The sequence below is a fragment of the Sturnus vulgaris genome, chromosome 1 (genome assembly GCF_052056855.1).
Source record: "Sturnus vulgaris isolate bStuVul1 chromosome 1, bStuVul1.hap1, whole genome shotgun sequence".
Lineage (NCBI taxonomy): Eukaryota > Metazoa > Chordata > Aves > Passeriformes > Sturnidae > Sturnus > Sturnus vulgaris.
The window spans coordinates 67784364-67800088 of NC_142243.1; the positions used below are offsets into that span (position 1 = coordinate 67784364).

General features: G+C 40.5%; 1 protein-coding gene across 5 annotated transcripts in view; it reads right to left on the bottom strand.

The window, feature by feature from the left end:
- RNF182 (ring finger protein 182) overlaps window positions 1-7891 on the bottom strand; it is a 29324-nt gene extending 21433 nt beyond the window's left edge. Inside the window, exons 1-2 of one of the 5 annotated variants that reach the window (XM_088169032.1) lie at window positions 7385-7494; window positions 1541-1668 (exon numbers count right to left, since the gene is read on the bottom strand). The gene's annotated coding sequence lies outside the window, so the exon portion shown is untranslated. Of the gene's footprint in view, window positions 1-1540; window positions 1669-7384; window positions 7564-7872 lie in introns of those variants that run through there. The other 4 variants (XM_088169030.1, XM_088169049.1, XM_088169044.1 and 1 more) reach the window with 4 other exon arrangements.
- Between the last annotated feature and the right edge of the window lie 7834 nt (window positions 7892-15725).

A 15725-nucleotide genomic window follows, 5' to 3' on the forward strand; every position in this document is an offset into this window, starting at 1 on the left:
AAAGAGGGAAAAAGCTAAGCATAAAGGCATAACACTGCTAATGAAAGAAGTGCACAGTGATAGATTAAAAAGGAGGAGGTATCAAATATGCAGCAGGCTTGTTTATTACAAGTTACTATTTTACAATCAGTGGATAGAGAATTCTGGTTTGGACACCTGCATAGAATTATGTCTTCAGCTGCACTTTAGTGATCATACTGTGTGAAATTGTTTCTCTTCCTTGAGCAAAAGGCAAACAAAAGGTTACAGGGATGAACGTGCTTGTAAAATAATCTGCATCACTGAATGCAAAAAATTTCCACACCTGTACCTATGATGCCAATTTATACCCTTGATCTGTCTGGCAAATATAAATATACATGTCCATATATATGCATAATTAAAAATACTCTAGCTGCCTTGAGAAGATACTGTGTATAAGTGTGTGTGCACGCATGTGTGTGTGTTCTAGAACTAGAGAAAAGCTGTTACCCTCTCAAGATACCTACAGAATTTCAAATGCACACACATGCACTGTATGAGCTATCTGTATAAGTAACAAACAGTGAGTGAAACATCCTGTTAATGTCATAAAAACTGAAAATTAATTATAAGACTGGCATGACTGACATTTCTCTTCATGGATGATTTTACTTTACTGAAACAGAAAATAAGCAGTCCACTTAATTTTTAAAAGGGCATAAAGTAGAGAAGGCTGTTCAATCTATTCATAGCCATATCTGAATATCAAAACTGCACTTAAAAGAGCCACCCCAGAAAGTTTCTTTCTATGTGCTTTTTGCCATTCCTCCCTCCTCTCAGTCCCAAAGTCAATGAGAATTCATATTTTAATAAATCTGTGTTAATATGCATCACTGAAGCCTTACATTTACACTGATGAACACACAGAGAGCTATCCTTAGAGTCTAAAAACCACACTTTAGCATGAAGCAGATGTTTTGGCCACGTTACAATAAATTCATAAAAAGAATCTTCTTAAAGCAAATGCTACCATTAGCACAGCACACTACTTTGGAACAAGCTGTCTTGGGAGGTATACCAGGGGAAAGGACAAAGATACCACTGCATTCTGCTTCTCAATTCCAGGCTTATAAAATGCTTTTAACTTGCCCGTCAGGTGGCATAGCTGGGCAAAGCAGTCATGTAAGAAAGTTTCATTCATCCTTAAGAAACGAATGACAAAAAATTCACTGGAAACTTATGTTCACTTGGGATTTTTGTGGGATTTTTCAATATGCAGTATTATTACTTCACCTTTACATCACCTGCACACCATTAGTTTTCAGTTATGACTTGCTCTTTCCAAGTCTTGTAAGAGCTGTTTCTCTATTTCCTCATCCAAAAAAGCATCCTTCTTCACATCCCTACCTCTGTACAATCTCTATGATTAAGCTCCACTGAAAGCAGATGTATGGTTAAGTGTGATCCTATTGTTTTAAGAGGATACTTTATATTCTAGGATATGATTTGGCTAAATATAACAAGTCAAACAGAAGTGTGGTGCTTGAGAAAGCATTTTGGTGAGCTTCCAGGGACTTACCTGCCAGCTGCCAAGCTGGCTTACAGCTCTAGGCTCAATGTATTCACCCATCCATCACCAAAGGGTCTGAATGACTGATAACAAAAAAGATGATTCATCGCTGGTATGCTTTCTGTTCTCACTTTGTCCTATGGAAGACATGGCATTTTAAGATTAAGGTTGGTATATTTCAGGCTAAGAAAAACTTACAGTATAAAGAGGGCAGCTTTTATATTACTGGATAGATACTTGATCCTAATTTTTAGTAGACAGAGAGGGCCAGAAATTAAATTTTTCATTGTTAGCTGATCTTTAAATGAGTAAGTACCCATGCCTATCATCTTGAGTGTAAATACTGTCAGAAGATGCTCTCTCTTTTTGGTCTTTTTAGATACATCAGACGAGTAAGATAGTATTTAATTTCCATTTACTTAACAAGTGTTATTCAAGGTGTTGACCTTGAATTTAATAGCACAAACATCAGTGACTTATCTCAGAGGCCCATTAGAAGGAAAAGACAACTTTAAGTCTGCCATGGTGATGGCAGAGAAGAAAGGAGAAAGACATCAGAATCTTGAAAAGCACAGAGAGCACTTCCACCTAACAACTTTGCTCAAGTGATACAAATAAAATGAGGAATTAATAATAAAAAAAAAGCTCTTCTCTTTAACATTTAAGTACTTGCTAACTGCATTGTTAGTGTATCAGATTACCGTAGAAAAAGCTATGACTATTCAGGTAAGATGGATACCTAATTCACACTGTGAATACAGAATCATAGATTGGAACAGTTTTGTTGGAATTTAAAGGTCCTCTAGTCCAACCCCCCTCTAATGAGCATAGACATAGAGAAGTCACAGAGACAAATGGTCTGAGATCTTTGCAATATGAATTTAGCAACCTGGGACAAGTTAGGAGGAAAAACAGCTGAGATACCATTACCTTTTGGGCTGTGGTGAGAGTCAAACTAAGAGATTTTGCACAGTCACAATATTCACAATCTATATAAGATTTTGAACAGTTTGGACAGTTTCTCACAGGAATGGTGAGATAGTCACAAAAAATATTCAGGAGCTAAATAAATCTCCTTCAAAAGAAAGATTAAAAGAGCTCAATCTGTTTAGTTTGTCAGAGAATGAGAGGCAACTTGATTACAGGAATAAGCATCATCTACAAAAGTGCTCTTTGATTCAGTGGACACAGTAAAATGTCTGTAATATACTGAAAGCAAATCCAAGTACTGAAGCATTCCAAACATCAGCAGTCCACTGAATATATGTATTACAATACAGTTTTAGTCATACAATAACTCATCGCTTTCTTCCACAGGAAGCTTCACTGAATTCGCAGTATAGTCAGCAGTTACTTAGTGAATTTTTTTGTTTATTCTCATCGTGTAATTTGTGGCCCTGCAATTCACTCATTGTACCATTTGAACCTAGCACCCAACATAGCACTGTTTATTTTTTTAACTTTCATTTAGCTGTCACTTTAACAGCATAGAAATGTAATTCAGTGAACTGAAAGATACAGGAAGATAAAAGCCCTCATTACACACACACACGTTATACAACACTCCACCTGGTGATTCAAACACTACTCAAAATTTCTGCTTAAGATGTTTATAAAATTCTAGCTAAATAAACTAAATATTTTCAATATTCGTAGAAGCACTGGTAAGCCTTTTAGAGCTTTTTTTGAAAGTTACTTGTAGGAATTGTTAAAAGAGTGGAAAGCCAGTATCAGCTTGAGTTTTGACCATGTTGGTTTTAAACAGAAAATACTTCTGTGGAAATACTCCAGGTCCCCCATCATGTATTGGGAGGCAAATGGCATCTGCAGGTTCTTGGTAAACACCTGCAGTGTAGCTCCTCAGTGGTCAGCTATATTTTCACACAAAGCTATTCCACAGCAGAACCTTCAAGGTCAGATGCTTCTTCAAGCAGACTCTGATCAGGTCATGCTTGTGAGTCACCAAGGGGGGAATATTTTCTTTCTGTTCACAGGAGAACATCTCCTGCCTGAGTACAGACTGACTATCCATCTGAAATGGGAGTTTTCTTTCTTTGCCATGCACTGCCTGCCAAGATCAGTTCCCCTGCCTGGAACAACACCTGCCCTGAAACTATTATGGAAAGATTTGGGTTTCCTGACCAACACCTTCTGCAGTGGATATTGCCAATACAGCCTTAAAGGTTTACAAAAGGGGGTCTGAAAGAAGCCTTCAGCCCTAGGCTAGCCCTAGCTAGGCCATCTGCCATCTGCTGGGAGGAACTGATGGACACAGTCTAATATCAGATTTTCCTGGCTGGGTCTCCACCAGCCTGTCCCAGTCCAAGTCCTGTCTCAAGTTGACTCCTCACACCAGTCCCAGGTAACTCTCCCACCATGCCTGCTGACTCCAGAGCTATGTCTGCACCATGGGCTGCACATCAGCCCCCACCTTCTTCCTCACTACAGCCCCATCCACCGTCAGGTTTCCTTACAGTTATCCTCAAAACCACACTGTCACACCCCTTTCTTTCTACAGGGCCGCCTTTCTGCAAGTAATTTGGGCAATTCCAAGTTGAAGGAGGAAAGTTGAGAGACAAGACAGTCTGTCCCTATTATTTTCTCCAATTTCTGAACTAGCACCGGTGGAGGTAATCTTTATAGATGTTACTTTCAAAATGCAATAAATATCTATATAACACTTGTGAACCAGAGTCTTTCAGAGAACTACAGCTTTGTAACACTTTGGCTAAATTTCTTGGAAATGGCAAGAGAGATCAGACAGAACCTAAATGGATTTGAAGTCTCTGCTCAATGCTCTAGAGATGCTAGAACATCTCAGGTTTTCATGCTATCTGGACTAAACTTAAAGTACTGCTGAGTTATTTCAGTTTCTACTGAGTGTTTGCATCCACTCATTGATTGGAAAAGATAAAATGGGAAAAGGAAAGGTATGTTTAATTATGGCATTTATTATGCCTAAAACGCTGTGCTGCATCATCTCTGCAGGAAAAAAATCTGAACGAAACACACAGGATTTGGTTTTAAAAAGTGTAGAGCTGTAGTAGGTTAAAAGCTGCAAATCTTGTACTTCTTGATTTGTCTTTGCAAATGAATTTTAAACCTAAGGTGCATTTTGAAGAGGCCTGAGCTCTTTGCAGCTTGTCACAGCACTTTCACACTTGCAGATGTATTGTTTTTACTACAAAGTCACAATTGTCTCATGTTAAGCGTGATACATAAGGTACACATCTGGCCGTACTATATTACTGTCAGAACAGTAGTTTATATTGGACAAGCAGTGCTTCAGCACACAATGTGTGCAAAGGCCACAGGAGAATTTCCTGAGCTTTGCTCTCCAAGGATCCCTAGTACTCCTTAGCAACCTTGCTGGGAGGACTGAAATCAAAGCCTCCAGGAAGCAGGTGATAAGTGTCCCTGTATACTTGAGAGAATTGCTGGCTACAGCAAGCACATGTACATCTCCAAAAAAAAAAAAAAAAAAAAATAACAGCAAGCCATCAAACTAGGATATAGATAAAAATGTTAAGACTGAACACAGCAAGAGGAACAGTGGCAACCAGACTCCTGTAGTGGCCTTAAATCAACATACAGAGTGCACAGCTTTAGATGATGCTTCCAAGAAAATTTGACAACAGGCTTCCTACAAACCTAGTCTGGACTAAGGAGCACCAGAAAGGTGTGAAATGACAGTCTGAGAGACTGTGATCTAATTTCGAGAACTGTGGACCACGAGAAGCCCTTATGTATGTCAGGCTATATCATGGGGTGTATTATCTATACTGAACTACTGCACTCTATGCTGGTACTGCCTCAACTACTACATTTTTTCCACTGATAAACTTTTAGTAGAGTGTACAATTGTTCCACAAGGAACAATTTTGAGACTGAAATGTCACAAGGCAGCATAGCCATAAATATTTTGCTTATCCCTTTCACTTTTAAGGCAAGATATTGAGTTCTGATGCTTCTTTCTCTGCCATGCAGTTAAGGGGGTAGAAGTGTCCAGGCCCTTATTATGCACAGCTGACCTTTTATTTCCTGCAAGTGCACTCAATTTCAGATAGCCCACGGTGTGGTCTTGAAATGCTATTTTCCATCATGCTAAACTCATCTGAGGTCTACATTTTTACACATTTTACGAACTCTTGACTTTGCTTTCCAGTGTTGCATGAAAAACAGGTCATTCAGAAGGTTATAACTCTTTCAACAAAATAACTGTTGTGACACTTTTGAAAGAGAAGGACAAGCACTTATAAACACTGGGCAAACCACTGCAATCAACATATCTAAGAAATTTCACTTTTTTTTTTTTTGTGACTGCTGTTTCTAAAAAAATCTATAATTCCACATATTGTTATATTAGTGATTTAAATGTTTTATTGAGGAAAGTTCAAACTTGATCAACACTCATTTAAAACTTCATTTTATTTATACATCTCTTGCAAGAGAAGCCTGTCTCCATTTTTTTCTCCTACTTGTATTCATGATTGCTGAAGAGCTGTATCTTCTCTTTCCACCGTTTTCACATCATTTGCTTAATGGTATTGGTAGCTCCACTTTTCACTCAACATTTAATTTATATACTTCCTAAAGTTCTTCCAGTCAATGCTTAGGCTTTGAGTTCTGATACCCTGATATTACATTATGTATAGTGTTTTCAATCTCAAATAATGTGGTATGTAGATTACATATTACTTAAAAATGTCAGTTCTTGTTCACCTACTCAATGACTATGTCCTCAGTCACAGTGTCCTCATCTCAAGTACTATTTCCCTTTGCCCCCTTGTTCACAGCCAGGAAGATTCCCATCTTGAACGTGCTGCTGGCTGCATACATGTCTCAGCACAATTTTGCTTTGACTCGGGATCTCGTTTATTTCCTAAATCACTCAGCAATGAACCACTGTGACTGCTCCCTAGGACCTCATCATGCGGGGTCAGCCTTCTCTCATCATCAGGAAGTTCCTTTGAATTTTAAACTTCTGCAGAAATCCATGTCTATTCACACAGCCACTGCCATTCGGATGTTATTGATTACAGTCACCACAAGCATTGCTCAGGCTAATGACCTGCTAATGACCTTCCCATCCACTCTCTGACATTAGTATCTCAGGAGGTGAATACGGCTTATTCTTGCCTAACCTTGGCTGCCCGAGATAAGCAAACGTTTATCACCTCTACCATCTTAGCCTTCTGACTCGGAAAGCTACAGACTCATTTTACCTAAAACCTTTCGGTACACTTACTCCTAAAAACAAGCCGTAATTGTCTTGTTTACTCTACAACACCAATCCTTTAGAATTTTTTAAAAAAACTAAATAGCGCATTTTAAGGCTATTACCCCATTCATCATTACTTTATAAAGCTGAAGAAACCGAACTCCGTAACCCCAAAATTTCCAGGGGGTCATATTTTTTATAACACCACCACCACCGGCAGCGGAATTATTAGTATTACTGTGAAGGGGTAACGGCAAGGGACGAGGAGCAGCGCTGTGCCCGGCGGGCAGGGGCGAGCCAAGCGCACCGGTTGCCACCCGGGGCGCGGATCCCGCCCGTGCCGTCGCCTCCCGCCGCCGCCCCGGCAGCACCGGGGGTTCGCGGGGGCAGCCGCCCCGTCCCGGTGCCCGCGGCCGCGCCGGCGACAAGTCGGGAAGGGGCACCCGGAGCGCACCTCCCGCAGCCCTCCCCGCTGTCCATCGGCTGCCACGGGCGTGAGCGCACGGAAGGACGGACGGGCGGACAGACGGACGCCTCCCCCTTTCCCCGCGGCCGCCGCTCGACCCGCGGGGAGCCCCTGTCGCTCCTGCGGCCGTGCCCCTGGGCGGGGGCGGGCATCCCTGGCTCCGTACCTGTCGGGGTGTCCTCGGCAGAGGCAGCGCTTCCCCCCGCAGCCCCGGCGCGGCGGCGGGCGGCCGGCTTTGTTACTACTCGGAAGAGCCGCGGCTCAGCGCCGTCGCTATAGAAACTGGCTGCGCCTCGAAGAGACACCGGCGAGTGGCGGGAGGGAGGCGGGAGCCGGGCGGAGGTGTGGGGTGAAGAGCCAGCCGCTCATTCAGGAATATCCTGGCCTTTTCCTCCTCCTCCGCCCGCAGCCAGCCCCGGCACCGCCCAGCCCGGCCGCAGGTTGGGAGGGCGCCTCGCCGCCCTCACCTCGGCTGCATCCTCGGACTAGGATGTGGTCTCTCGGCCCAGAGCATCCCCGTCCCAGCCCTGCCGTCTCCGCAGGGAGACTTGTCCCCAAAACACACACGGAGGCACATTCACACTCCGAGAAGCGATCCCAGGGCAGCAGGGACCCAGGGAGCACCCGTGACGTGAAATAAGCATAGGAGCCGACCTGCACTCTCGCTCCTGTCCTTCTGCCTTTGCAGCTTGTTTGGTCTCAGAGCATCATCACAAAAAAATCCACGAAACCGGAACCAAATTTTTTAGCAACAGTTTTTCGTTTCGTGAAAGTGGTTTAGCTCCACAACCTCAGGTGATGAACTGCTTTTGTGGGGGAACTTGCTGCTGGGACCCCTCTGGACGGCGGCTCACGGTTCAAGGGTGCCGCGGGGTTTTTCTGCAGAGCATTTAGTATGATGCAGCAGGCCCTAAGGGTTGAGGAGCTGAAGGGCTCGTCCTGTGTCCTGTAAAAAGGAAGGGAAGCATGGGTGATTGGAAGGAAGAAGAGGGAAAAGCTGAGAATGAATTATGGTAAAGCAGCCAGGTGTGCGGGAGATATCATTGTGTCCTGACATGTTTGAGATTTAGGGTTATCGTGAGTCTGGGCAGTGGTATGTTTTCCTACAGCAATAGCCTATGTTGTGTCAGGGTCGCCCATCTTCACACTCTTCTCCCTGCCTGATATGACTGACAAAAGCTGAGGCAGTTCCTCCGCTCTTCTTCCTTTCTTCCTCCTGCACTGAAGGCTCACCGGTACTGGCTTGTTGGATCTGTCCTCTTCTAATTTCTCTGCCTGAAACACTCTTATTCTCTCAACAGTAGTGAAGTTGATAAAACATCCTTTGAAGTGCAAGATGGATCTCCCCTTTTCTCTTTCCCTGGTTTATATTGATTAAATTGGACTTTCCAAGTTTGCCACGCAGAAGAAACCTAACATGCAAGGAGCAACTTGGAGGCTGCATTATCCATCTCAGCTACTGCCAAGCTACAGGGGATGACTATTAAGTACCCGCACTGCAAGTCACTGTGAGCTGGTGAATCTGTGCCAAGAGCTGCTGGCACACTGCAGAAAATGCTCTTTAGGAAGAGTTTGCCAAAGCCAAGAAAGACCCCCGCAGGAGCTCTTCACAAGGCAGCCCAGCTTACAGCAGAGCTGCTGGCAGGCCATCACACAGCCAAATGACAATGGTGGCACAAACGAGGGAGAGAGAGAAGGTTGGGTATGAAAGACGGGGGCCTACCATGTATTTATCTACCGAATTTGCATGTTAAATACCAATTTAAGAGTTATAAAAATAAGAAAAAAAGTAATATAAATCCAGTCAGAGTATAGCAGAGCTTAGTTTTTTGTTTGTTTGTTCTACCTCATAGTGAATTTGCTTGCTTTGAGGAGGAAAGAGTAACATTAGAGAAGTGAAAGATCTGCAATATCCTGGATCTCATAGCATAGGACAAAATAAAATATCATAGCGATTTTACATTATACAAAAGAATGCTCACATCCTTTTAATCAAACGGAGTATCAATATTCATAGTAGCTGTAATTAAAAAAAACCCTCAAAATAAAAAAAAACCCTAAAAGCTGGAAAACATTTCATGTTCTAAAATCTTTTGGAAGAGTAAGAAATGCTTTTTAACTTGAGACATTTAGAAAAGAAAGCTGAGCAACGAAAACATTCCTCAAAGAAATGGTCATTATTTTGACAGCAAGAAAGCAATGCTGTTGCTATAATGCCTATTCATTTTTCTTACAAAATAAATTCATAGCACTTTCTCCCAGGGGGAAACACAGGAAGGGACAGAAAAATGATAGGAAAGGCATACTTACTACCTAGTCTTCACTAACACAAAGCACCTGAGTACTGATATAATTTCATGTGTTCCTGGGGCTTTTAATCTTCGATGCAGTTTTACACACAGGTTTCTAAACATTTCCCTCTCCAGGCTAAAGGTAAAGAATAGCATTTCCAGAAGGGGCAGCTGAAACAATTGGGTGATATTTCAAAGGACTTGCAGGAAAACTCAATTGGATGTGTCTTAGCGTTGTACAGATATCCATGCCTTCTAGATTCCTTTTCCTATCCTATATTTCCTACTTTTCTTAAATGATAATTGACTCACAGAAATGAGCCATTTTTGTAGATGGATATCACCTGTATCTCTAGGACAGAACTTTAGCCAGTTCACTGTTCTAGTGACTGTAAAGTGTTTACTGTGTGGGTTTTTTTTTGTTGTTGTTTTGTTGGTTTTTGTTTGTTTTTGTTCGGTTTTTTGTTTTTATTTTTTTATTTTTTATTATTTTTTTTTTTTTAATTCTGCTTGAAATTTTAGTGGCTTAATGTCATTTGGAACCAAACTTTTGCAATAGCATTTACAGAGTAGGGCACTAACTGCAACCATGCCAAGTTGTTGCTTGGCAGTCACAATTATTCTATACTTACAGAGAGGGGAATGAAACATACAAATATTAAACCCTTGCATTGCAGTAATAAATCAGTACTAAACCAGCAATTGAAGTTTGTAACATTTTAACACTAAGCAATCCTGCCTTTGCCTTTTGACATTTTGTCCCTATATCTCTCAGTTTGGCTTAAGGACAATATGTTTAAAATCTACATCTGGAATGCCTTCTGGCAGCAATTTTTAACTAGCATCTACTTCTTTGGGGTAGGGTAACAAACCTCCCAAAAAAATCCACTGAAAAAACCGTGAGCTGGTATGACCATGGCCATCTGCTGACTCAGCAGTGACGTGTGTGTCTTTCTCAGTGCAGCAGATTTTTTCCAGTAACTCGGTGTACTGAAGGAATTCATGGTGGGACATTGAATAAGTGTTAACATTCACATGGAGTGGAACAGCTTTTGATGTGTCTCCTCTCTTTCACCATTTGTCCTCACTCTGAACACCATTCATCCCACCAAACACTTATTCTATTGCCCTATTTGCTCCCTGGAAGCAAAGCGTCCTTAACTAGCACCAAAACCTTGAATAAAGTATTCTTCAGCTGAAGGAATGAAACACATCATTATCACATCATATGAAAACAGAAGATAGGAGTAAGCTGTGATAAAACTGAAGTAACAACATTTAATACTGATATTAATTATCATTACTACTATTATTATTAGGATTGTGGTGCAGCCTCTAGGCTGTACCAACTCTAGGCACTGTTCTCCCACAGAACAAAAATGTGGGTAATTTCTGCCCTGAGGAGTTTACCTTAGAATTAAATGTTTTTCCTGAGGGCCTGAAATGCCATTAATTACACATTTGAGTAGTGGTAAGTGCAGTGGGACCTAATTTAATTGCAGCCTTTTAGATATGTGTAATATAAATTTTAAATAATGTAATAATTGTAATAATAATTCTGACAGGAGACAGTGAAAAAACATTTTTCTGTGTCTATAGGCTAGCAGTCCTTTTGGAAATTAGAGACTTTGGAACACGGAAAATGAGATGGAGTGATAATTGAAGGAAGCAATAAAACATGAATATGCTAAAATAGGGGATGAACTCATTGGCTTTGACTTTTGTAAAAGGAAAATATGCTTCCTCCAGAGCATTTTTTTTCTTTACCTTGGGAAGAAATGCATATTTTAAATCATAGCTTGAGATTTCTGGACGTCCTGAAGAGACAAGGCTACAGCAGTATAGAAGGACTGCAGTGCCAGAAGGACACAGGCCTTTCCCAGCTCTGCCAGATGCTTCTCAGAGGCAGCTCCAGATGGGCAGAGCCACTGGGGCAGTGGCTCAAAGGGGCTACCAGGGATGAGGGATACACAAAAAGTTTTTTGAGGTGAGGAGAGGGAGCACTGTAGTTACCAGGTCCATGGTATCTGGGGTAGGCTCAGATTCACAACCCTCCTATTTCTATATCTTCTGTTTTTAACCACATTGTGAAGATGCTGGTGTAAGGAAAATCAAGCATGTATACATATATCCAGAGCTGCAGCTGACCATTTAACAAAATAATTATCAGAGGTTTATAAAGGCTTCTACCCAAATTTGTGGTGAGAGAGAAAGTACTGTTGAGCATTCAAAACTGTCAGAAAGCAAATATGACTACAGTGGGGTTGACTTCCAACATGGCCAGGCTCAAGCCCACCCTTCACCATGCACTGCTGTGCTGAGAGACCACAGCACTGAAAACAGAGCAGTGAAGGAGCTGAGAAATAGATGATATGTGGGCTGGGCCATGCATCACAAATCTGAACTCCTAGTGGCCTCCTGTGACTCCTCCTGTGACTAAATGCCATCTCGAGGAGACACCTGAGTTAAAAGGGCTCGTTAAGAATATTATTGATCCAGAAAGGGGTAAAATTATGCAGCAACATACAGAATGCACACTGTTATTTAATTTTGCTTACTGTTGAAAAGCCTCAGAGACAGTAAAAAGAAGCCTTACCTAAGGAGCTGAATAAACTCTACAGCAGACAAAGGGATTAATGCTGGGTTAGCATAACACTGAATGGTATATTTTGGGTTACTCACACTAGAACCTACTGGGGCCTTAATCAAGTATCAACTGCTCTAAAAAAGAATCCTGGCACTACTGTGGAAAGCTCAGTGGACATCACTGTTAAACAAAATGCTAGTAGTAAATTAAAAATCAGTCTGGAAATACTGTAATTCCCAGAGGCTGGTTATTTGATATGGCATGAGTACTTAGTTCAGTTCTGGGAACTCAGCTGCAAAAGATATAGAGAAGACACAGAGACAGGCAGTGCAAATGATTAGAGGCTCAGAGGAAATTTTGTATCTGGGTGGCATGAAGAAAGGACATGATAGAGCTTTATAGAAAATAATGAATGGCACAAAGAAGATAAATCTTGCATTTCTGGGCACTTTTTTTTCATAATTTAAGAACAAGAGTTCATCCAGTGGAATTAAAAAGATATAAATTTGAAAGTGATGAAAGAAAATACTAGCTATTAAAGTGAAAACATTCACTGTTACATGAGATTAAATTTGGAGAAAGGACTAGATTGTGTAAAGGGATAAAAACGTTAATACTTCAATGCATAAGCCTGTCATAAAGCCAGAGGGACAGGGGAAGAATCATTTACAGAAACTCGTCTTGAGGCAAATTATTTAATTTCTTGAAGCTTCTTCTGAAGCATTTACTGCTGATGATTAAAGGGAGAAGCTCTGACAACAAATGGTACTAGTTCTCATTTGAGATACAGATTCATTTTATTATCCAGGAGGGACTAATGTCCCACAGTCACCCATTTGTGCCCAAGTGAATAACCTCTCCAACTGCACACTTGGGTGTTTATTTTTCCACAGTTTGCCGATGACAACATTGCTGGGAAAACACAAAATATTCCTTTAAAACTCATTTGTATTAAACTAATTCCCTTCAGGGACTCAGATATCGAGAGACACATCCATGTGACAAGTGTAGATCTGTATTTGTAGGATCCATGATCTAAGTAATCCTGCAGAACACCCTCTCATTACAGTTTGAAAACCTCTCGATTACTGGTGCTAGTAACTTGCTGTGTGGTTCACACTCAACCCAGCTCAGGGGTAGATTGAATATGCGACCCATTAGTGTTTCTTCAAATAGATGCAAACTTACAAGGTGACAAACAACAGAAGCTAGGTTCTTCAGAAGCAGAATGTTTCCATTTTAAAAATATGCTACAGTCCCCAGTAAGTGAAATTTTCACTTCAAGTCTTGCAGTCATAAGTAACATGAAACTTCCAACTGGAGACATTACAAGAGTTTTTTTCTCTATAATAATATAGTTTCACCCATTTTAGATATATATTTTTCATATTCAGTACAACAACATGCTAAATGTGTCTGGCAAAAAGATTAGGAACTTCATATATCTTGGGAAAGATGACAATGTGACAAGAACACTCATATCCCAAGATGTTCAGCCAACTGAAAACTACTTCCACCTCACAGAGATTTACTTATATATAAACCTGAATTGCACTTAAATTTGATAATGAATTATGATGCAGTACAGAGCTCTACTGCACCTGTGACATTCTGTCCCAGTTTCAGCCAGGACAGGGTTAATTTCTTTTCAGTAGTCAGGAGGGGGGCATGGCCAGACCCTAATATTACTTGGTACCACCTCACATCATTGCCAGGGGCTGGGAAAAGGGAATCTCCTTTGCTTCCAAGGAGAAGGGCATCCTTTTCCAGCTGGGTGAGAAACATGGCTGGGAAGAGCAGGTCAGTATTTATTATGGTTTTCAATGTAAATAGTTTCTTCGCCTTATGACTTTTTTCATTAATATTGTTGCTGTTACTGTTTGTTTTCTTATTTCATTGCTGTTTCCAGTAAATTGTCCTTACCTCAACCTATGATCTTTGCCTTCTGTGCTTTCATTCAGAGGGGAAAAGGGAGTGAGCAGCAGCGTGGTTTTAGTGGGAATACTAAATTGGAGAATACATTCCTAAACCACGACACCTTCTCACTCTTTTATAAGCTACATCATCCCAACAAATCCTCAGGCTCAAGCCTTCTGTTTAGTATGTGGGAATCACAGTTTTTTCAATGCTTATTTGTGTGTTAGACCAGTCTGAATTGTTCAAGTAGAATCACCAAACTATACTACCCTTCAACAGATTCAAAATGTGCTCATCTTTTCTTGCCTTACATAAAAACACCAGTTGCTGGTTCACAGATGGAGTCTGTGCAGCAATTTGGTACCAGCAAGGGCTGTTCCCCTTCACATTTCCCATCCATGTCACAAAATATGATGCCACAGATAAAGCAACTGCAGAAAACAGTAACAATTGCATTTCAATAGTCTTTTGCCATCAACACTATCCATATAATGTTTTGTTCTTTTTTGTTGTTGTCGTTTTTTAGAGTCAGGATGAGTTTTCATAAAAATGTTGATGAACCACTACATACCCCACCACCAAGTAATAGTAAGGAAGAAAAGAGCAATCTAACAGTAGCTCAGTTTTCTCTGGGATGTGATTCCATGTCTATCAGTGGCATGACAGTGATAGCATTTATATTATGTTAAGTCACAGGTTGGACTCGATGATCTCAAAGCTCTTTTCTAACCTTGCTGATTCTGTGATTCTATAAAATTTGAAAAAAGCAAGCCAAGAAAACAAAACATTGCAGCTTCTAGATTTAAAGCCCCCAAAAATGAGAAGCCAAAGGAAGACATAACAGCTTTTCCTTTCAACTTCCTCTTTTCTTTAAATATATTATTTTCTTGTTTGTTGGTTAACTACACACAAAGGAATTAATGATGCATATAGTAAAAAGACCACTGCAGGCAGAATAGGTTGAAATAATTAATATTCCTGCATCACTAAGATCTGCAAGCCTCAATAGTAATTTCAATATCTGAATAAATGATTTACCATTAATTAATGATTACTGTCCTACAGCCAATTTTTGCATATAATGAAAATAAATCTTATGTGAAGTGTTGCTTGCCTAGAAAAAACCCAAAACCTAAACCTTAAATTATCTTATGGTCAAAGTCAGTTGGAGAGCCAAAGACAAAAAATGAGAACAGAATAAAATTTTTTGAAGAGAAAGTAACTCCAGGATTTGAAGGGAACTTGAGTAAAAGGGAAGAAATTCAGAAAGATAGGCTTTCATTGGGGAAAACAAGTTTTCAAATATTATATATCATTGAAAGAGGTCAACTGGTACAATCTACATTTAATTTGGAGTTTTGCTTCACTCTAATTTACCTGATAAGCACAAAACATAAAATCTTTTTTTATTTGTAGAATCAATTAAAGTCTAAGACTGATTTAGATCTTCACTCTTCTGCAGATTGTGGTGAGAGCTTAGTATAGGTCAGTCACAGAGAGGTTTTACTTTCCAAGTCATCTTCAGTAACTAGGCTTGTATCTAGGATTGTAAATCACAGTGGACACTTGTAATGTGGAAGGAAGAAGAGAGTAGCTGTTTGAAATAGAACCACATGCAAACAACCAAATATCTCCTAGAAATTGTAACATTGCCACTGACAACTATTTTATTCCTTGCTGGTGGAACTCTATCAAATAAAATTTGGGCATAT